This window comes from Lycium barbarum, chromosome 5, assembly GCF_019175385.1.
Source record: "Lycium barbarum isolate Lr01 chromosome 5, ASM1917538v2, whole genome shotgun sequence".
In the NCBI taxonomy this organism is placed as follows: Eukaryota; Viridiplantae; Streptophyta; class Magnoliopsida; order Solanales; family Solanaceae; genus Lycium; species Lycium barbarum.
In genome coordinates, this window is record NC_083341.1 from 9,629,379 (window position 1) to 9,653,919 (window position 24,541).

The 24,541-nt window shown below is 39.6% G+C and overlaps 1 pseudogene; it reads left to right on the top strand.

Moving 5' to 3' along the window:
- Positions 1-18,045: 18,045 nt before the first annotated feature.
- On the top strand, positions 18,046-23,769 carry LOC132640385 (uncharacterized; annotated as a pseudogene).
- Positions 23,770-24,541: the final 772 nt, after the last annotated feature.

Consider the following 24,541-nt stretch of genomic DNA (forward strand, 5'->3'; position numbering starts at 1 on the left):
CGACCGAAGTGCCGCTTTCCCCAACACCGGTGGCGGTGGCTGTATCAGCACCAACAGTTCTTAAAAGGATATCATCTTTGGGAACGTCTTTCAATGTTTGAGTCTGAGTAGTTCTCCTCCTTTTCTGACCCGTTAAGGACGAGGGTTTGGAGGGTCTATTCCGCTTCTTGCTCCTTGAAGCCTCGGCGACGACTTGATCCACGCTTGCCAGATCAAACATTTCTTCTGTCGCCGGGGGAGCATTCGAAAGCTCGGGCCTCAAATTGGACTTACCCCTCTTCAGACTTGTATAGCACATTGTTAATCACCAGTAAATGTTACAAAGTAAAGCAGAAAATGCAAAAAATAAGCTCACTGTGGTTTTTTGCTACCCACTTGCCTGCGGAGAGGTCTCTCCGAGTACGGATTCCATGGGGGTGCTGTGCCATTATGGCATCCACCCACTTCTCAAAACCGGATATTGTATCCTGTAGCCACGCTTTGGCTGAAAGAAGAAACGGGTCAAAGGGGAAAAAAGTTAGAAAAATAAAGAACTTACAAGAGACAGAAGGAATAAGAGACACCGAGGGAACTTATGGGCTTATTCCACCTCTCAGGGAAGGGGAGGTAGTTTTCAAGAATGATCTCCTCGGTCTTGACTCGAATGAAGAGTTCAAGCCAACTTCGATCCTTGTATTCATCCACGCCGGAAAGGATCAGGTACTTTCCACGTTTTTTAAGCTTCACGATCCCACCACGAAAAATTCGGGGGGAATAAAGACGAATTAGGTGATGCAGAGTAAACGGGAGCCTAACGTTGTTTGCCAAAAAATGGATGCATGTGACGATCCGCCATACGTTCGACCCAATTTGTGCAAGACACAAGTTATATGTCTTGCACATATCCAGAATCACCTCATCAATCGGAGGCTCTAAATTCAGGGTAACAGGGTATGTATAGACGGACAAGTACCCTTCCACATAGGTGGTGATGTCGTCATCAGGGCCCAGGATGATGATCTCGGAGGGTCGGTCTCTCCAACAGCATTTCGAACGGACCTTGTTAATAACAGTCGCGACAATCGCAGAGGGGTAGCGCCTGACATCATAAACCCAGTCGACTTTGTTACCCCTCGGGGGCTTTTCAACCGCAAACTCAGAGTCAAAATGGTATATCAAAGGAATGACGTCTTTACCCCGGGGTTCGAATGGACTTTAACCTCAGTCTCGGTAGACCGGGGAGATCCCACCGGAGAGGCTTCATGAGAGGAGGACACTGGATTCAAAACTATTTTTGATAAAGGTATGGTGAAGAAAGAAAAGATGGAAAGAAAGCCTTATGAAGGTTTGAAGATCTGGGGAAAACTCAATAACAAGATGAAGTTTCCAGTGAGAGGGATGAAGATTCTGACAAAGAAGGATGAAGATTCCGATGAATAATTTGGTGATTCGGGCAAAAATCTTGAAGATTTCGACGAAGTTTTTGCTTCTCAAGTGAAGAAAACAGAGGTTGAGATCGAAGAGTAATTTTTAGAGGCTGTAAATAGTAAAAATAGGGAAGCAGGAACTATTTATAAGCGAGGGTGTAACACCCCGTACCTTTAACCTAAGCTTTGACCATGATCCTAGACTTAGAAAATCAGATAAAGAATGTGAGAATTTGAAATTTCCTCTTCAGTTGTAAGATGGGTGTTTACGCCCATGAACAGTGACCGTATTTCAGTATACGGCTCATATTTCAAGTCGTAAACTGGTACCAAAGATTTCTGAGCATTCTGGAATTTGACATTTAGAGGTTACATTATTAAATACGGATGGTATTTTGAAATACGGCCCGTATTTCAAAGCGGATTTGGAATTTGAGAAAACTTCCTTGATAAAAGTTGTAGAGCTTTGAAATACCTTTCCAACGGTATATTATGGGGGTCAAACGGACATCTGTACAAAGAGTTATGGTCATTTTACTGAAGAGCCGCAGTGTAGTCCACACAGAATACGGACCGTATTTCAAAATACGGCCCGTCTTTCAAAATACGGCCTGTATTTTACTGGGCGTAAAATTTAATTTTCCAGAACAATATATATTCATCCATATCAGTTCAAATCATTATTTTTCATTCCTTCGAGCCCTAGAACGACCTCCTACCCTCTCCTATCATCAAGAACACCAAGGTAAGCCTACTCTAATTATTCTAAGTCAATTCTAATACATATCCTTGAAATCTAAACAAGAAATCATCATTCCTAACCTAGGGTTTTCAAGAAAACCCATCTCAAGGTTCAAGATTTTGGAAATCTTCTTCAAAGTTCAAGTCTTTAATTCAAGTTTTGGAGCATTACCAGGTATGTAGATTTACTATCTACGTGTGGGAACATCATTATTCTTCCCCACGCCTCATAATCCATAAATTATGATTTTTTACGAAAACTAGGGTTTCTCTACCATGCTCATGATAACCCTAGGTCCATGTCCATGATTATATTATGTATGAATTGTTATAATTCCATCATTGAGTTCTTAATATTTCTTTATGATTATTAAGAATCTGTCCATAATCTATGAAAAACCCATATATCTCATTCCATGGGTTCATGCATGTTAGTTTATGATATATTATGCTGTTTTCAAGAAAATACTATACATGTTTCACAAGTTCATGCAAGCAAGTTATAATTCATGATATCCACTTACAAGCAAGTTATATTCATGAAAACCATGAGCAACAAGTGCCACTTATTTTACATTATCATGTTTTTGGGAGTTGCATTAATTACCGAGAAGGCTTCAAACAGCCTGAAACTACGTAGCCATCGTAGGATGAGGATTGCTCCACCCATGCTTAGGACGATCTCTCATAATGACTGGATCCTTTCATAATATTATTAAATCTCATGTCCTTGGCAAGGTATGAGTGTTTAGCCGGTAGGACGCAAGTACCAGAACATGTTGTCGGTTATATTTACTGCTCACCCTACTCACGATACTTTACTCATTCTATATATGTATATGTACTCATGTTCATAATCATGTTTCAGTTCAGTCTTTATTATGTTATTTCCATGTCCCATGTTATTTCATTCAGTTGCTTTACATACTAGTACATTCAATGTGCTGACGTCCCCTTTTATAGCCCGGGGGCCTGCATTTCACGATGCAGGTACTGATTTACAGGACGACGCATTTGCTCAGTAGGACAGCATTCGTATCAGCTTATTGGTGAGCCCCATCTCATTCGGGGTTTAGTCAACTCTTTATTTTATGATTAGCTATGCATCCAAGGTATACTGAGGGCCTTGTCCCATCGAGTATGTTTTTCATGTTCAGACTTATGTTAGAGGTTTCATAGACTAGACAAGTCAGTTATGTCATGTCAGACTTTCGGAGTCGTATAGCCATTTTGGCTCATTCATGTTATTTGCACACTCATGTTTAAACAAGTATTTTGATTAAGTATTATGACTTATTGCACTTTATAAAGGCTCATCATGCATTCACGTTATATTACACTCATGTTATGCCTCATGATGATTCAGCAAGCCATGTGATTCGCTCGGTCATATGCAGTAAGGCACCGAGTGTCGTGTTTCGTCCAGGCCATGGTTCAGGGCGTAACAGAGGGTTCATAATGACGGAAGTGCATTGATCAGATAATCGAAGGGTCGACCAATAGTAAAGCCACACGTGGCCAAAGTCAGACGGACGTGACAGTTGATAAGACGTTTGATTTTATCGCTTATTTCGAAACTTACAGGATAAGATATTGGTAAGCTCGACGTAACGAAGGCTTAAACGAAGAGAAGAATCCGTACAGAAAGGAAAGGCCAGCTACGTTCGGGTGAAGATTAAAAACCTATGAAAACATTCATAATCCGAATAAGATTCTATTTGATCCAAGAAAGTTTCTACTATATCTGCGACAGGTACCCAACTACTTCGGTTACATTAACTTCACATAACAAAATACCCCAACATATGGTCTTAAATTAGAAATGGAAAGAAAATCCAGTCCGGTATGATGAGCCGAAGGTTGAGAACTTCAGCTTATACCCTTGGAAACTTCTACATAATCATGCATCAGCTAAGTGGTTTTAGGATTGCCCTCCGAAATAGTAGAAAAAGGGTTGTTTTGTTCCGATGGGTTATCTTCATCCAGAACAATCACCGGGAGTGGTCTACCACGGGAAACCTCCCCACGAGTGCACAAGATATAGCGTGATCCGAGAACCTATCTAAAGGCAATAGCCGGATGCCCTCGCCGAAGTAGTTGTTTCCTCCCTTCATTCAACGGTATCTCCGGTATACTCCTAATCAATGCTTTTTCCCTTTAAAGAGGATTTCTTCGTGGGGAGTCCTAAAAAATAAGGGTTCGAGCTGAAGTTACAGAATTGTAAGAACGAACAGGTGATTTCACGGATAGCTTAAAACTTACCATGAATTTTTCCTCTCTATCCTTCGTGTGCCATGCTCGTCCAAGAGCGGCCCACGTCACGAGAGGCGCCTAACAAGGCAACAACCCACTAAAAAAATAGTAACTACGAGCTCGGGTTCAGCTGGTACCGAGGTTGGATTCCACTCCTCGGGAAAGTTTACAGACAAAGAGCGATGGATTAGTCCATGCGAATCATAACGAACCGATGCAACAATCCCCTGTCAAAATCATCCTCGGGGTCTATAAGGCCACGAGCCCCACGAGAATACAAATGAATTAGTCCTTCTCGAATTACACGGGGAACATCGATATGGATCATATGGTCAAGGGTAAAAGAAACCCCGGCTACGTTGTCCAAAATCTCGAGGCAGTAAACGAGCCTCCAAATCTGCGGAGCAATTTGGCCAATACAAACGCGGTACCGGCGGCAGAAGTCTTCTATCACTTGGGGAATGGGAAGAGAAAACCCAACAATAAAAGGTTAAGTATAAGCCAACGAATAACCAGTAACATGATGGTTGATTCTTACCTCTCATTCAACAGGGCGGATGTAGACATCCGCACTGAAGTTACAATCTTTCGAACTATGGGAATAGTGGCGCCATCAATGTAGGATTCGAATTTTTCCACAGAATCAAGGTGGAAAGAAGCTTTGCAGTCGTTCGTATATTTGACGCAGGTGGGGAGGATGTCCATAGGAAGAAACTCTAACTCCTCCTCGGGGCTGGTCGCACCCGTCGCTGACGACGGCGGAGAACGTGGTGGTGATGAAGGTGATCCGTACTTTGTGTTAGCAACGATATGAAAGTCATTACTAAGAAAGAAACGTAGAATCAGATGATCGCAAACAAAGGTTTTAAAAGAGTTTGGAACTTAAAATGAGACTCAGGATCAAGCAGCTGCAAATAATGGATTAAAAAGGTTTGGAATTTAGGTGTTTTTTGCCAAGTGCATGGCAAGATATTAAAATTGGGGCTTTATATAGTAAAAGTGAGAAGTTGAAAGGTTTAAAGTTCTGACAAGGGTGGGATTCTCAAGAATGATTAGGCGGCAATGAAGAATCTGTATCAGGCAGAATGCAAGACTGATGGAATGTCTTTTCAAAGGCGGCTAGGTACGGACTACTCGGCTTTAATCGGATCCATTTACCGGAGTTAATGCTTTCCTCCGAAAAATGGTGGGACTATCTGTATATGGTAAAAACCGAGTTTGGTGATCCCGACCCAAGGCTAAACTATTCGAACTAAGGACGAGGGGCAGTGGGTAATAGAGTTCGGCTGAACCGGACGGAAGCATTTCGGACCCAAACATTAGGACCTGGAAATTCCGGAAGAGTGCGCTTACAGTTGGTGATAATGTAAGAAATTCGGCATGTTGTAGATTTCACTCCACACGGCGCAGTTAGCAGCTGTCAAGCCCGAGATTTCGTGGATCCTTATCTCTAATTGATTTAGTTACCTTGTTGAATGTAAATTCTTGTACTATAAATAGGGGGAGTAAATCTTCATAGCCCATCAGGTTTTGACCACCTTCTACACGATTGTATCACTAACCTGTTCCCAAAGTTCTGTCAAGAATCAAAGTAATAAGAATTCCCACAGGGTCTGAGTAACTCAGGCCTTAGACCGAGCTGATCATTTCATCCAATTCCAAGGCTATTTCTTATTCTTTTAGTCATAATTTTTATTTCATTATTGTTATTTTTTGTTTCATAAACGAATCAAATCGCATATCCTTTAAACCACATACAAATTCAATTGTTACCTTTTTAAGGGGTAAACAAATATCACAAATTCAAGTTTGGTAACTAGAAGACCAATGTCGTTTAAGTGATTTTTCACTCTTAATAAGAAAATGTTATTGAATTTGGATATGCTAAGTTTTTAAAAGTTAAATAGATGATGCACCGATACTAATCAATAAAATTAAGACACGTGAGGTTAGCTCTAGTGGTTGAGCTGTCATGTCCCAAAATACCCGCTAGACGTGATTGGCAGCCAGCAAACACCACCCGCCAGGCGAACCATAAATCATACTCTTAATCATTTACAAAAGCATTAAAAGAAAATAAGTATAGGTCCAACAACGTTATTAATGATAAAAATGTGAAATAATCGCCAACCAAATCCATAATCGATTTATGAAAACCAACCAACGCTAAGATAAAAAGAATCTCTAGCCCACATCCCACGCTAAGACCATGGAGCATCTAACAGAGTTACATGAGTTTGAGTGTCGAGCATGTAAACCCAAAATAAAAGAAATAACTAGAAATAAACTAGATAAAGCTGAAATGGCTGCCTCCACGAACAATGCGGTGGCTCACCTCAGCAACAGAATCCACTCACGAAGTCTTCAATTACCAGCCTCGTTCTCAATGACAGTATCTGCATGGACATGCAGGTAAGGAGTGAGTTATACATAAATATAACCCAGTAAGATCCTCGACCCGCCACTTCAAATACCCCTGGAACAAGTGTTAGAAAATACAAACACACAACAAGCACAAAAATAGTATGCACCTGAATATATCATTATATAATAATAACCAAGGTCCAAACCACTGTTTATCAAATATATTATATATCTCAACACAATTTACACTACGAACCGTCATAAGTGGCAGTTAAAGAATTAGTCAACACTATGAATCCACGTCAACATACACAATGCCCCAATATCATCAAGAAGCATACACAATGCTAAGGGAAGCATACACAATGCCCCAATATAATCAAGAAGCATACACAATGCTAAGGGAAGCATACACAATGCCCCAATATCATGGTTCACAGCTATATCACATCACAAAATAATTTATAAAGAGAGTTTTGGATTATTTGAAAATATAGTATATGCGGTTGGCCTTAAGGACCACCGATTCTTCCAAGCACACGCTCGCCCCAACACATGGACCAGGCAGACAAAACATATTTTTTGAAACGGGTTTTGAAAAGCAAGTACCCAAAGCTTAAAGTCTCACTTTCCTCAAATTCACAATTCAAGCACACTTCCCAATAAATCAAAACTACGTTCTCGAGTCTCCGGATTGCCTCAAACTACACAAAAACGGATTTAGAATGGTCAAAACCCTTAGGGTAAACCACTTCTATATTTTTAGAGGCTTAAACGGTTAAAGTCAAATTTTAAAGGACGAAAACGCCCTCTGGTCAATGTGTTCAAAACCCGACAAGACTTATCTTTTCGGAAAGGCCTTAACGAGAGAATTCCAACGATATATAGAAGTCTAAAATCCGAAGCTATTTTCCCTTTCAAATCAATGATTTTGGTTGAAGAACCCTAGAGCTAAACTTTCTCAATTCCTCAAAATAACCTCATGTTTTCACCATAAAGATTCACCCATAATTATGTAATAAACTTAAATAAAAGATTAGAGTCATTACCTTGATGATTTGGGATGAAAGTTCTTGTTTTTATCCTCTCTTTTCCTTTCTTTTTCTCCCTTTCTTTTCCTTTGTCCCACTGGTTTTTTTCTCCTTCTGTTGGCACGTTTCCCTTTTTTTTTTCTTTCAGCAATTTAGTGATTCATGTCTGATGGCTTAGCCATCAGAATTTCAAATCCCCTTTTTTTTTCGTTTCCTTTTCCTTTTTAGGCTTGGCCCACTAAATTGCTTCTTTTTCTATTTTCTCTTTAATTCTAATTACGAATTTCTTTTCTTTTAAATTCCTTTTAACTAAAATTACCAACTAAACCCTTATTTAAAAATTGGGTTATTACATTCTCCACCACTTAAAATAACGTTCGTCCTCGAACGGATCTAGATCATACCTGTCGCGTCAAATAATTGAGTATATTTATCTCGCATCATCTCAGACTCCCTAGTAGCCTCCTCGATTGGATGATTACGCCACAACACTTTGACTGAAGCTACCTTCTTCGACCTCAATTGTCGCACTTGCCTATCAAGAATAGATATCGAAGACTGACTTTCTATACCCACGACTCTGTCTGCAAAGTCTCTAACATCGACCAATATACCATAGCATGAATACTCTGACTCGGCAACACTCCAGGAGGAAATGGAGCTCGCCAATTCCGCTGGAACATCTTCTATAATGGCTTCTACTCATCTGTATATACCTGCGTGGCATGAAACGCAGCCCCCGAAGAAAGGGGGTCAGTACGGAATATGTACTGAGCATGTAAAGCATGAAATACAGTAAAGAGGACCATAACAAAAAACGGAGATTTACCAGAAATAAGTATGACTTTTAAAAACATCAATGCACTTGTCTTTTGAAATGAAAATCATGCAGGTCATCATTATATATCATATATACATATAACGTGCCCTGGCCCTCTAGTGAGGGACACGGTGAATAAAATCATGTATGTCAATATCATGTATCATATATGCATGTAACGTGCCCCGACCCTCTAGTGAGAGACACGGTGAATAGAGTCATCATATGCCATCCTGGCCGCCACCCCGTCATCATATCATATATATATATATATATATATATATATATATATATATATATAACGTGCCTCGGCCCTCTAGTGAGGGACGCGGTGAACAATGCAGTGGAGTACGCACGAGAACATGCCTTGGCCCGGGACACAGTGAAGGACATATTGAGGCATGCGCGAGCAGAGTAGTGAGAAACCATATGCACATAAATAATTTTTTAAGACTCGATGGATAAGTACACAAAACGACACTTGAAGGGTCACAAACACGTTTCAGGTCAATCCGAGTTAGTATAAGAAAGTTATGGACAATTTAGTACAGAAACCTCTATACTAAATTCATGAACTACACCAACAATCTACACATTAACAACACCATTCATACAAATATACGAATTCATGCTAGTGTCACCTTAACTTCTTCAACAATCCCACAACGATTACAAATTCATTTCAAGCCATCAAATCTTCATTTTTATTATGGAATCCATAACAACAACAATCAAAATACTAAATAAAATCAATTCATCACATCTTATCAACAGAACCCTTATTCGGCCATACCCTATACATACATATTTCATGAATTTCATCCATTTCTACATACCACAACATGCACAAATCATCCATAACACATGAAAGAAGAGGTTAAGCCTTACCTTTCTCCACTTATCTCTTCACTCGGCTAGGGTTGTATATTACACAAATGAATGATTTGATTGCTCCAACAACTCCTTCATGTTAATGAGGACCTTCCAATTGGTTGAAATACTAGAAGAAAATTATTTTTCTTGACCAACTCCAAGGTACCAATTTTTGGAGCCATGGCCGAATGCTCCATTTTTTTCTTTCCTTCAAGTTTCTTGTGTTGGAATGATGAATAATTGTCTTGCTTTGTAAGCTCTCATATATATATATATATGCATAGCCCATACAAGGGTGGCCACATTCCCCCACCTCATGGCTTGAGTTAATTGGCCAAGCCATAGGTGGGACCCACACACACCCTCCTCATAGGTCAAATTTTCATCGAGCTCCACATCCTCTGGTTGAATCTTATGGCTATCATCACCAACATATCGTCTTAGCATAGACACGTGAAATACAGGATGAACAATAGACAATCTCGGAGGTAAAGCAAGTCTATATGCCACCAACCCAATTCAATCCAAAATCTCGTAAGGACTAATGTACCTAGGACTTAACTTACCTTTCCGACCGAATCTCATAACTCCTTTCATAGGGGATACTTTTAGAAAGACTTTTTCCCCCTTCATGAACTCCATATCACGTACTTTCTTATCTGCATAGGACTTTTGTCTGCTTTGTGTTGTCCGAAGCCGTTCTCGTATCAATACAACTTTTTTCAAGGCTTGTTGAACCAGATCTGGACCTAATAGTTGTGCTTCGCCCGGTTCGAACCATCCAACTGGTGAACGACACCTGCGACCATATAGAGCCTCAAACGGCGCCATCTGTATACTCGATTGGTAGCTGTTATTATAAGCAAACTCTGCCAAAGGCAACTGATCGTCCCAATGACCACCAAAATCAATCGCGCAAGCTCTAAGCATGTCCTCTAAAATTTGAATAACTCGCTTACACTGTCCATCAGTTTGTGGATGAAAAACTGTACTCAACTCAACCTGTGAACCCAACGACTTCTGAAAAGACTTCCAAAACTCAGCAGTAAATTGTGCACCTCGATCAGATATTATAGAAATAGGCACACCATGAAGTCGTACTATCTCATGGAGGTAAATATTTGCTAACTGTTCTGCGGTATGAGTAACCCGAACTGGTATAAAATGAGCGGATTTGGTGAGTCTATCCACAATCACCCAAACTGAGTCATATTTCTTGAAAGTATTCGGCAAACCAACTACGAAATCCATCGTAATCCTTTCCCACTTCCACTCTGGGATAATCAAGTTTTGCATTACTCCGCCGGGTTTTTGGTGTTCATATTTGACCTGCTGACAATTTAAGCAACTTGTCACATGTTTCAAAATATCAGCCTTCATACCTTTCCACCAAAATAATCCACGCAAGTCTTGGTACATCTTCGTAGCACCGGGGTGGATAGAGTATCGCGAGCTATGAGCCTCTTCAAGAATTAGTTGCGGCACATTACCCACCATAGGAATACACAGTCTACCATGACAACGTAACACGCCTTCGCCATCAATAGAGAATGACTTAACACCCCCATTTTGCACTCGATCTTGCAGTCTAACAAGATGGGGATCTTCATATTGGCAAGCCTTGACCTGCCCCACTAAGGACGATTGTGCCACCATAACTACAAGTAACCTGCCCTGTACTGTATGATCAATCCGAACTCCGCGGTTGGCTAATGCTTGAATATCCTTAGCCATAGCTCGTTCTTCAACAGTAAATCGGGCCAAGCTGCCCATAGACTTTCTACTCAAGGTGTCTGCCACCACATTCGCCTTACCAGGATGATACAAAAATAGTAAGATCATAATCTTTAAGTAACTCTAACCACCGTCGCTGTCTCAAATTCAGATCTCTTTGCTTGAATATGTATTGCAAACTCTTGTGATCAATATAGATTTCACACGGCTCACCATAAATATAGTGACGCCAGATCTTGAGTGAAAATACAACTGCGGCCAATTCTAAGTCATGAGCTGGATAATTCTTCTCATATTTCTTTAGCTGTCGAGACGCATAAGCTACCACTTTAGCATTCTGCATCAAGACACAACCCAACCCGACTCGAGATGCATCACAATAAATGGTGAAACCACCCTCATCAGTAGGTAAGGTCAAAATCGGAGTCGTAGTCAATGCAGTCTTTAATTTCTGAAAGCTTTCTGAACATTCATCTGACCACTGGAATACCACACCTTTCTGAGTTAAACGTGTCAATGGAGCAGCTATCTTCGAGAAACCCTCCACAAACCTTCTGTAATATCTAGCTAGTCCCATGAAGCTGCGTATCTCTGTGGGAGTAGTAGGTTGAGGCCAATCTCGAACTGCTTCAATTTTCTTTGGATCAACTTGAATCCCATCTCGGGACACCACGTGTCCTAAAAAGGAAACTGTGCTCAACCAGAACTCACATTTTGAGAACTTGGCATAAAGCTTTGGTTCCTTAAGTGTCTGTAGCAAAATTCTCAAGTGTTGTCCATGCTCAGCCTCACTTCGAGAGTAGACCAAAATATCATCAATGAACACAATCACAAAATGGTCTAAGTATGGCTTGAATACCCTGTTCATGAGGTCCCTAAATGCTGCGGGGGCATTAGTCAACCCGAATGACATCACCAAAAATTCGAAGTGCCCATATCTTGTCTGAAAAGCTGTCTTAGAGATGTCCTTAGTCTTGATTCTCAGCTGATGATAACCTGATCTCAAGTCGATTTTGGAAAAATGAGTAGCACCCTGCAATTGATTAAAAAAATCATCAATACGAGGCAATGGATACTTATTATTGATAGTCGCCTTGTTCAGTTGCCTGTAGTCAATGCACATTCTCATCGTGCCATCTTTCTTCTTCACAAATAACACAGGTGCACCCCAAGGCGATACACTAGGCCTAATGAACCCCTTATCAAGTAGCTCTTGGAGTTGAGCCTTCAGTTCTCTCAACTCAGCTAGAGCCATACGATATGGAGAAATAGAGATAGGTTGAGTCCCTGGAACTAAATCAATGTTGAACTCGATTTCTCTCATCGGGGGTAGGCCGGGTAAATCTTCAGGAAAAACATCCGCAAATTCGCGAACAACAGGAACACTATCAATAGTAACATTCTCCGCTCGAATATCATGAACGGTGGCAATAAAACCCAAACACCCATGATTAATCATTCGGCGTGCCTTTACATAAGATATTATTTTTCCTTGAGTCATAGGAGTCATGCCTTTCCACACTAAAGTTTCTCCAGGAAAATTAAAACGTATAAGCTTAGCACAGCAATCAACCGATGCATAACATGATGGCAACCAATCCATGCCTATAATCACATCGAAAGCAGAGATCGGTAACACACATAGATCAACTACGGCGTCCCTGCCTTGAACAGATATCACACAATCTCTATAAACTTTATCCACTAATATACTCCCCCCGCTGGGGTTTCTATCACATACGGCATATTAATAGACTCAACTCCTCGTTCTAAGAATATAGCAAAAGAAGGAGATACATACGAATACGTAGAACCGAGATCAATAAGAGCATATGCACCATGAGAACAAATAGTAATAATACTTGTGACTACTGTATTAGATGCCTCGACATCCTGTCTGGTCATAGCAAAGAATCTCGGCAGTCCACCCCCCTCCTTGAGCAACCTGTGCACCTGTCGACCCTGTCCACGAGCACCCTGTGGAGTGGTCCTAGCTGGCTGAATCTGACCCTGTGTAGCTGTAGTAGTTCCCTGTGGCTGCGTAGTAGCTCGACTAGCACCAGAATTTCCTTTAGGACAGTATTTAGCAATATGCCCCCTTTCACCACAAGTAAAACAAGCCCCATCTTCCCCAAAGCAACGACCACTATGATTTCTACCACAGTTAGAACACCTCGGATGATAGCCTGACTGATATGAGCTACTACCCTTCCTCTGCGTCTGCTGCTGGCCCTGTCTAGCGGAATAACCACTAGAAGACTGCACCACTGATTCTGACTGAGTAGATCTGGACTGCCCACGATAAAAACCACTCTTGCCCCCAGATGGAGCACCACTAAACCTACCTGTGTTACGTGACTTTTTGCTTTCACGCTCAATGTTGTCCATCTCTAGATAGGACTCGTAATGGAGAGCAGTGTCAACTATATCTGAATAGGTACCATATCACACATCTCGTACCACAGGACCACGATAGTGATGCTCAAGTCCATCCATAAATCGTCTCACCTTCTCTCTCGGATCCTCTACCAAATAAGGTACATACCTGGATAAATCTGTAAACTTGGCCTCATATTCTGTAACGGTCATAGTTCCCTGCCGCAGATTATTGAACTGACGTCTCATGTCATCTTGCTTGCTTAATGGAATAAACCTATCCTTAAACAGTGCTAAAATGTTTGACCAAGTAATAGGTGGTAACCCTGCTTGTCTACCTCTCTGAATCGAAATCCACCAAGACTCTGCAGACCTTGAGAATAAGAAAGTGGCAAATTCCATACCACGAGTCTCCTTCAGCCCCAACGTAGTCAATATCTTTTCACAACGATCAATGAACTTCTGAGGTTCAATAGAAGTTGGTGAAGCATCAAACTCTGGTGGCTTAAGATCCATGAAATTCTTAAACTCCTAAGATTGCCCTGCAGACTGGACAACCTGTTGAGGGGCCAACTGAGGTATCTGATTAGCTGCAACATTCAACTGAACTTGAGCTTGTGCTTGTGAAGTATCCTGAGGACCTGAAATTCCACCATGATTAGGCGCCAATGCCTCCAACACATTCAATAATCTGGTCACCACATCTGTGGGCATAGCAATAGTAGGGGCAGCAGCTGGTGCCGGTGGAGTGTTTTGAACCACTTGTTTCTGCACTTGCTCTGACGCAACTCGGGGCTGATCCCCATTCACAACTTCAGGCTGAGGAGTGGCCTGAGTCCTAGTCTGAGCTCTAGTCTGATGAGCACTAGCCTCTCTACCACCGCGGGTAGCACTCTGTCCAGTACCACGTTTAGCAGATGAAGATGCGCGTTTCTTAGCCATCTGTGAAATAAATATTACAAGGTTAAACTTGATTCAACTCACGCACGAACAAGGAATGAAAGAAGGGAAAACTTCCTAGATGTCCAGTAGCCTTAAGGTCATAAGTATGGGCGCCTACATACCCATGAACAAGATTCTATTAAACACTGCTCCATAACCCGGGACTTAAAGCCTAGGCTCTGATAACAACTTTGTCACGTCCCAAAATACTCGCTAGACGTGATTGGCACCCAGCAAACACCACCCGCCAGGCGAACCGTATATCATACCCTTAATCATTTACAAAAGCACTAAAAGAAAATAAGTGCAGGTCCAACAACGTTATTAATGATAAAAATGCGAAATAGTCGCCAACCAAATCCATAATCGATTTATGAAAACCAACCAACGCTAAGATAAAAAGAATCTCTAGCCCACATCTCACGCTAAGACCATGGAGCATTTAACAGAGTTACATGAGTTTGAGTGTCGGGCATGTAAACCCAAAATAAAAGAAATAACTAGAAATAAACTAGATAAAGCTGAAATGGCTGCCTCCATGAACAATGCGGTGGCTCACCTCAGCAACAGAATCCACTCACGAAGTCTTCAATTACTAGCCTCGTTCTCAACGATAGTATCTGCATGGACATGCAGGTAAGGAGTGAATTATACATAAATATAACCCAGTAAGATCCTCGATCCACCACTTCAAATACCCCTGGAACAAGTGTTAGAAAATACAAACACACAACAAGCACAAAAATAGTATGCACCTGAATATATTATTATATAATAGCAACCAAGGTCCAAACCACTGTTTATCAAATATATTATATATCTCCACACAATTTACACTACGAACCGTCATAAGTGGCAGTTAAAGAATTAGTCAACACTATGAATCCACGGCAACATACACAATGCCCCAATATCATCAAGAAGCATACACAATGCTAAGGGAAGCATACACAATGCCCCAATATAATCAAGAAGCATACACAATGCTAAGGGAAGCATACACAATGCCCCAATACCATGGCTCACAGCTATATCACATCACAAAATAATTTATAAAGAGAGTTTTGGATTATTTGAAAATATAGTATATGCGGTTAGCCTTAAGGACCATCGATTCTTCCAAGCACACGCTCGCCCCAACACATGGACCAGGCAGACAGAACATATTTTTTGAAACGGGTTTTGAAAAGCAAGTACCCAAAGCTTAAAGTCTCACTTACCTCAAATTCACAATTCAAGCACACTTCCTAATAAATCAAAACTACGTTCTCGAGTCTCCAGATTGCCTCAAACTACACAAAAACGAATTTAGAATGGTCAAAACCCTTAGGGTAAACCACTTCTATATTTTTAGAGGCTTAAACGGTTAAAGTCAAATTTTAAAGGATGAAAACGCCCTCTGGTCAATGTGCTCAAAACCTGACAAGACTTATGTTTTCGGAAAGGCCTTAACGAGAGGATTCTAACGATATATAGAAGTCTAAAATTCGACGCTATTTGCCCTTTCAAATCAATGATTTTGGTTGAAGAACCCTAGAGCTAAACTTTCTCAATTTCTCAAAATATCCCCATGTTTTCACCATAAAGATTCACCCATAATTATGCAATAAACTTAAATAAAAGATTAGAGTCATTACCTTGATGATTTGGGATGAAAGTTTTTGTTTTTATCCTCTCTTTTCCTTTCTTTTTCTCCCTTTCTTTTCCTTTGTTCCACTGGTTTTTTTCTCCTTCTGTTGGCACGGTTCCCCCTTTTTTTTTTTTTTTTTTCTTTCAGCAATTTAGTGATTCAGGTCTGATGGCATATCCATCAGAATTTTAAAGCCCCCCCCCCCCCCCCCCCCCCCCCCCATTTTTTTCCTTTTCCTTTTTCTTTTTGGGCTTGGCCCACTAAATTGCTTCTTTTTTCTATTTCTCTTTAATTCTAATTACGAATTTCTTTTCTTTTAAATTCCTTTTAGCTAAAATTACCAACTAAACCCTTATTTAAAAATTGGGCTATTACATGAGCATCTCCACCATCAATCGGTAGATTGAACGTTCAAGTCACTTCGGAGAGTAGGTGAGAGTGAGACACTATTGATCCTCCTGATGAGGTGGGGTAGGATAAAAAGAAGAAGATAAAAATCAATAAAATTGAAATGAATTATAGGAGATTAATGTTTTAAATCTCAAAAGAGTTAAAAATGATACTGTGGACAATGAAATTTTGTTAAATTTAGATTATATTAAATTCAAGATATATTAGTCCAAAGAAATATATGGGCTAATATAATTGAATTGGTTATCTTAGTTCAAAATTTAATTTCATTGGGCTAGTCCAATTAATTGGCTACAAATGATGAACCCACTTTTCTAAGCCCAATATATCATTTTATCCTAGAGGCCCAAATGAGTGCCACGTGTCAAATGACGTGGCATGCCAAGTCAAGCAAAGGAGCAATAGAATGCCACGTGTCAAAATGACGCAGCAGGCCCAGTCAAATCAAAGACCAATGAAGGTGTGCCATGTGTATAGATGACATGTTCTGGCCAATCAAATATAGTCATGCCACTTCATTTTGATTGGTCGAAAGGAGTTCATCCTTATCACAACTCTTTCATTCTACAAATATAAATAGGAGTCTCATAATTCAGAAAAAGGGACCAGAAATTAAAACAAGAAGCCAGAGGGAGCTCGTGGATCAAATGCTACAAGTATTCTACAAGCTGCAAGCATTTCTCTACGAGTTTCAAATACCCGAAGATCAAGAACGAAGGCGAATCAAATATCAAGGCGTTCAAGATCAAATTCACTTGTTTGTGGCGGCCATGAAAGTATTCGTGACGAATCAATTCAAATCAAAATCAAATTCAACATAAATTCAAGATCAAACTCAAAAGCCCTTGAATTTATTATTGCGAAGATGAATCAGAGGATTTATAGAGATTGTAACACTCATATTCTGAAACTAAATACAACGATTGTTGTGATAATTTCCTGTCTTGATTAATGTTTTCCCGACGCGAATTTTATTGTCAACAGATACATAATATGTTGATATTGTCAACAGATACATAGTATGTAATAAATGAATTGAGGCGTGCACAAATTGACGATGTTATTATTTTTACTTATCTCTTATTATTAAAAATAGATTTTTTTACGCACTTGTTAATTTTAGCAAATTAAAAGATGCTTATTATTTTCTTATAGTATTATTCTTATCATTAAGTACCTACAAAAAATACTACTAAAAGTCAATATAGATTTTCAAAAAGTAAATAATAAAAATAATTTAATAAACAAACCTTTAGTAAAGAGTTTCTTTAAGGGGAGTATTGCGTCAACCAGAGTCAAAATAAGAAGGATCGGAGGAATATATTTTTGCCGTATTTTTTTCAAAAGGAGTATATATTTTAAGCCCTAAAAATAATAATAAAAATAAATAAGGGCAAATCAGGAAATAAGTTTGAAAGACAAAGACATCCTGGTTGTTAGGCATCAAATATCTATGTTCTCACATACATTTCCTTCCCCGTGTCCAACTCGTCGAGGCTTCTTGCTTCAATATCAATTTTTATTACGACATTTCCTCCTTTTGTTCTCTCTCTCATACTCCATGTGAAGCATGTTTTGAACAGTAAAAATCGTACTATTTCCTTTCCTCCTCTCTGTCAGACCTCTCCAGTGTGTTCCCAGATCTGCATAACGTTTAAACATTTCCATTGCAGATTTTGCACAAGATTTTAACATTGCCTTCGCCACTTTTCCTAGATACCCATCATTACAAATTACAATGTTGGGTAAAGGGTCATTGCTATTTTCTCTTGTAACTGCTTTCTTCATTTTCTCTTCCTTTCTCTTCTCCCTCACCCTTGCAAGATCTGATTCTCATTTTCCTTCCTTCCAAACTCCACCCCTTTCAGGTATTCTACTTTTTCTTTGATTTCAGTGTCAAAAGATCTTTCTGTATTGTTTATTGTTTGCTGATATGTATGTGTGTGTATATTTAGATGACGGAATTAGGAATGAGTATGATGTGGTGGTGACCAAAAGGTTTCTTGCTGAAATTCCTGAGGCCCCATTGAACTCGTCACTTATTTTGGCTGCTAAGAGAACGTATAGAAAAGATCCTCTCAATGGTTTCAAGAGATATACTGGGGGCTGGAATATCAGTGAGCGCCATTACTGGGCTGTAAGTATTCAACTTTTTTACTTGTAAATCTCTGTGTGCAACAAATTTTCTCAATACGGAAAATAAACTGCAAACCAATTAAACAGAGATTGTACTGATGAATATTTGTGAGTACAACTCTGTTTATTCCTTGATTCTTCTCTCTGAACTTCCTCAGTGGTTCGAGGCCTGTTAGTAGCGTGTTTCTCTGCGGTTTGAGGGCCGTTAGTAGCTTATGATTTGGACCTGCTTGCGATGTAGTATTTGATGCCTTGATTTCTTTGTGAATATCCCAGGACTTTATGAGATATTCGAGATGTCTTCTCAAGGGAATATGTGTCCCTTTATACGGGCGTGATCTAGGGTTTAGGCTAGAGTAGCCTTCAAAAAATCCTAACCGACCTTAGAGTTTGAAGATGGATTGGACTCATCTTGTAGCGTCCTATTTTAAATACGGTAAAATTTCGATGTCTATAATCTGCGGCAACTTAAGGAACATGCTTCACAATGTTTACAGCACAGGGTATTCCGGTATTGTGGGTTGAAAGTTGAAACCTTTGTTCTAGCAAAATTAGAAAGAAGTTGTGGGGCAAGGAGTGAGATCTCTGTTGCTGTCACCAGAGTGTTTTCTGAAATTAAGTGCTGCAATTTTGTTGTTTCTTGCATTGGAATTGAAAACTATTAGATAAATCACCACCTTGTCTGGCCTTGGAATATAAAATTAGTACTATTATTTAGTTATATGAAATCTGTATTTCAAACTTATTTACACATTGTGGAAGGGAAGTTTGAAAATTTACTCCCCTTTTCTTGGGCTGCATAGAGAAGAGGAAAGGGGAAAAAAAAAAGTAAAAATTCTTCACTTCTGTAATTGAATATGATTTCAGAACAGTAAAATTTCCATTTCCTCTATACTTCTCCAACCAAACTAAGGTCTAACAAAAAAAATAACTGGTCCATTAACCTTATCCTTTGATTTGTGTTTTATGTTATGCTTCCTTCTTATCTTTTTTGCCAAGCACATGGAGTCAAACACAGATTCTTTGCCTTCGGAGCCCAATTGCAGACCTTTTCAAGTCACGCTGTCTTCATAAAAGTTAGTGACCATTCATTTCTAAGTGGTAGTTAGCCAACTGTGTTGACTACAAAAAATGTTACTCTTGTCATGACTAAGCTTTTACCTAATTTGGCAATGACAAAATGGTCCAGGCCATTGTCTTTGGAAGGTGGAAAATTTTCTTTCCACTACTCTGACGAGTGTCATGAGTTATATTACCATCATAATTTTCAATGATGGACTACAGTCTACAAGACATAGTAATAGAGGATCTCATCTTGCCTCCAGCATGCAGATACTTTACCTGAAAATGGTTAGTATTCTAATTTATGTCATGGGATTCTATAAACCACAAGCAGAGAGATTACTATCTCGTATCATGCTTGTCCTAATAAATTTCTGAGATTAAAAGTTATTATCATTTGATTGATCAGAGCGGAGTATGTAATTGCATCTCCGAAAAAAGATGATCTTCAGTGACTTGAAACTTTATTTGCTCATCAGTATGAGCTGATTTTGTCCATGCATTTCAAGACAATGATGCTATAACAGGTCTGATATGACGACTTAAATTGCCTTCGTGCACTGCAATATCCATGTTTATGTTTCAAATGTTTGATTACCTTTTAGAAATGGGATCCCAATCTTCATTATCAGCAAATAAAACCTTGTTTATGTACTTTAAAAAAGTTGTCACTCAATCTGTACTTGGCTGAACATTTCTCTCTCTCTTTTTTTTTTCTTTCTTTTTATTCCGACTCTTACCAATGAAGTATGCACTTAGTTGTCTTTCCTAAAGTTATAGTTGCATGAAGTATTTGTTCAATTGTTTCTAAGTTATATTTATTTCTGTGCAGTCTGTGGCTTTCACTGCAGCTCCATTCTTTGTCGTTGCGCTGGTCTGGTTTGTGATCTTCGCACTGTGCTTATTGTTCATCTGTGTCTGCTACTGTTGCTGTAGAAGAGAACCTTATGGCTACTCCCGAATAGCTTATGCTCTCTCCCTCATACTCCTCATACTTTTCACCATAGCTGCAGTGTATTTCCCTCTCTCTCTCTCTCTCTCTCTCTCTAGCATTTACAGATGCTTATGGCTGCGTACGAAGAATTGATATCCACTCTCACATTACGAATACTCCCAATTTTCCTCAATTTCTCACTCATGAACATACATGTCACATTCCCGTTCCCTCTGTTCTGATGTGCCCATTTTATAACTTACGTATTTCGTTCCTTGTGCAGTGTTGGATGTATCATTTTGTACATTGGCCAGGGAAAGTTTCACAGCAGTACAGTTAACACATTGGATTATGTGGTCCATCAGGCAAATACCACAGCGGATAGGCTCAGAAACGTCTCAGGTTATCTAGCAGCAGCCAAATTTATTGCTGTGGATCAAGTTTTGCTTCCTGGTTCAGTCCAAACAGACATAGACCGCATCCAAACCAAGATTAATTCTTCTGCTAATACTCTCTCCAGTAAAACAGAAGACAATAAGGATGACATAGCAGGCTTGGTAGAGTCCGTGTAAGTGAATACCATTACAAGCTTCTTCTTTGCTATTTATATCTTTAGAACTTACACAACTGAATCGAGTTCTTGTACTTCTATGGGTCTGCCTTATGGATTGATTTTGTCCTTTCATCTATTCCAGACTATTTAATTGCATCTATTCGAAACAATTATTTTGTGGGTCATGTCTTTAAATCTTGTGTATGATAATATTAGGCTGTCAACTTCTTTTGTGGCCCATCTTTTTTCGTTCCAAGGAATATTTCAAACTCAGTATTTTGAGGGATACCTTTTCTAAATTCTTGCTTATCTAGTTGCACTTCAATCCACCAAACACACATATTCCTTTGCTGTTTAGGGCTCTAAAATGCCTATGGTAATATTTATGCAGGCGATTGGCTCTAATCGTTCTATCAGCCATTATGCTTCTATTGACATTTCTTGGATTTGGTAAGATTACCATTACATTAGAACTCTGAGCGTAAGAATTATTTAACAAGTTCTACTAATAAAAGTTTCCCTGTTTTCTTTTCTCCTTCTAGTACTTTCAATTTTCGGGATGCAGGTTTTCGTTTACATGTAAGTGAACATTTCATATTACTAAGCTGTTCTTTCTTGTAGTTCCTTTCCTTGGCTCTGCTATTTTGTTTCAACGAATGCTCTTCTGTTCTATTTTTGTGCAGCTTGGTAATTTTTGGATGGATTCTTGTCACTGGGACTTTAATTTTGTGTGGCATATTTCTTGTTCTCCACAAGTAAGCTCTGTCCTATATTTTACTTCTCACAACTTACAGTTTTACTAAGCTAGTAATATACTTCACGTTATTTCTTGAGTGCGGAAAATCTTCTTCTTGTGCGTACAACTTCAAGCGATAGGTTCTGCAGTTCCATCCCAGAAAGGATACGCTAAGTCAACTGCAATCTGATATTAGATTCAGAGTAATTCTGCCTTTCTGCAGCTATCGTCAACATAAAATTGCTGGTGTCAGCTGGGGGGTGTTTCGGGGGGGGGGGGGGGGGGGGGGGGGGGAGGGGAGGGAGCCTGCCAGGCTTTAGATATTGGTATTTGATTTAAACATTTTAGATGTCTGTTTTGATTCTACTTCTAGCTGGTGCTTCTTGATTCCCACTCTGGTCATTACTCATTAGTATCATTAAGATCCTGTCAAACCTGTCAAATACTCCGTCCGGTCCAAAAATAATTGAGGTTTTAGACTTGGGCACACAAATTAAGGACACTTACTCCTAAAAATTAAGAGGTGTATTGACTAAAATACCCTTAATTAAGAGGATTTTTTTTGTTTTTGTTTTCATAGGGGCTTTGAAACTATAACTTTGAAACTATAACAAGCATTAAATTTGTTCATTCAATTAAGAATGTGTCAAGGGTAAATTTGAAAAAAGAATTAAATACATTCTTGATAGACTAAAACCTCAATTATTTTGGACCAACTTTTAGAGGCTAAATCCTCAATTATTTTGGACCGGAGGGAGTAGTACTAAAACTGCTAAACTTTGACTGCTAGAATGTCTCATTATTGAGGGCGTGTTTGGTACGAAGGAAAATGTTTTCCCGGAAACCAGTAGGTTTCTTACTTATGTTCGTTTGGTAAGTAAGCAAAAAAATAATAAGTATTCCAAGAGTATTTGTATGTAATCTAGCAAAACACTATCGGGGTGAGATGAGATGGGGAGTAGGGGTTTGAGAGTGGCGAGGGGATGGTCAAGGGTTGGCGGTTGGGGGCAATGGGTGGGTGAGGAGGAGAGACAATGAACTTGGAATGTCACTTATGGAACTTTTGTCCCTACTTTCCATTAGGGAATTCATTTTTCAGGAACTTGTTTTCCTTGAAAAAAATGTTTTTCAAAACATTTTGACCAACCAACAACAAGAATGACATACCCAGTGTAACATGGAAAACTAGGAAAACATATTCCAGAAATTTTTCTCCATACCAAACACCCTTAGTGATAAACATGTGTAGATATTTGAACACTCCTTTAGCTGTTGGGAATTTGTGTCTTCTCTATTATTAGAAGCCTGTAAGTCACGTCTTTGCCCATTCTTTACTGATGTCAGTCGATTCATAAATGTAGTTTTTGAAACATCTCTAATTGTTTTCTGTTTGATATGTCAGTGTGACTTCAGACACTTGTGTAGCAATGAACCAGTGGGTCCAACACCCTCTTGCTAGTACAGCTTTAGATGATATATTGCCGTGTGTGGACAATGCCACTGCACAAGAGACCCTTACCAAAAGCAAAGAAGTCACTTCTCAGCTGGTCGGTGTTGTTAACACGGGTCATTACAAATGTGTCCAACAACAATTTTCCCCCCAACTTTGGTCCTTTGTACTACAATCAATCTGGACCTAAGCTGCCAACCCTTTGCAATCCGTTTAACACAGACTTGACTGATAGATCCTGTAGTCCTGGTGAAGTGGACTTGAGCAATGCGACAAAGGTACGCCTTATAACTTCTTCCTGAAAAGTTGAAATCACTCTCTATCCTCGACATGTGATGCTTTTGAAGGAGTCGCAATTTCCTTACTAAAATGTAGAGTTATTACAACCTCCAATTTTTCTATCATGCAGGTTATGGAAGACTTCTGTCTGTCAAGTTTTCCCCTAGTGGCATTTGTTCCACAACAGGCCGTCTGACTCCGACCATCTACGGCCAGATGGCAGCTGCTGTAAATGTTGAGCTTTGGATTGTACCATTATGGTCCTTTCCTGGTTGACCTAGAAGATTGTGATTTTGTTAGACAAACATTTGGCGAAATATTAGAATATACTGTCCAGGACTTCAGCATTACAGCAGATGGGTTTACATTGGCTTGGTGATGGTTGGTGTAGCAGTGCTGCTTTCCCTCACATTCTGGGTCATATATGGGAGAGAGAGGCGGCACCGTGTCTATACAAAAGAGCACATGCCCAAGCCGATTTACGAATAGTCTGCTTTGCTTTTTTTAATGCTAGGTAGAGGTGTATTGTTGTGGATCAAATTTTCTGTATGTACTGATTTGTAATGGCTGTTCATAGAGCTTATGGTTATATTGTGTTACTAGGTTCATTCCTTGGGGTTGAACTACAATTGTGTAGTGTTCAGATGATAGGAATTCTATCTTGATGTTATTATGCCATTCATGGGAATGGTAAATGTGTAAAAGCTTACCCGCCTCGCTATGTACCAAATCAATGGATGCATAACATATATTTGCACATGATTAGGAATAAGGATTAAAGGTAAAGTCTGCCTACACTCCACCCTTTCC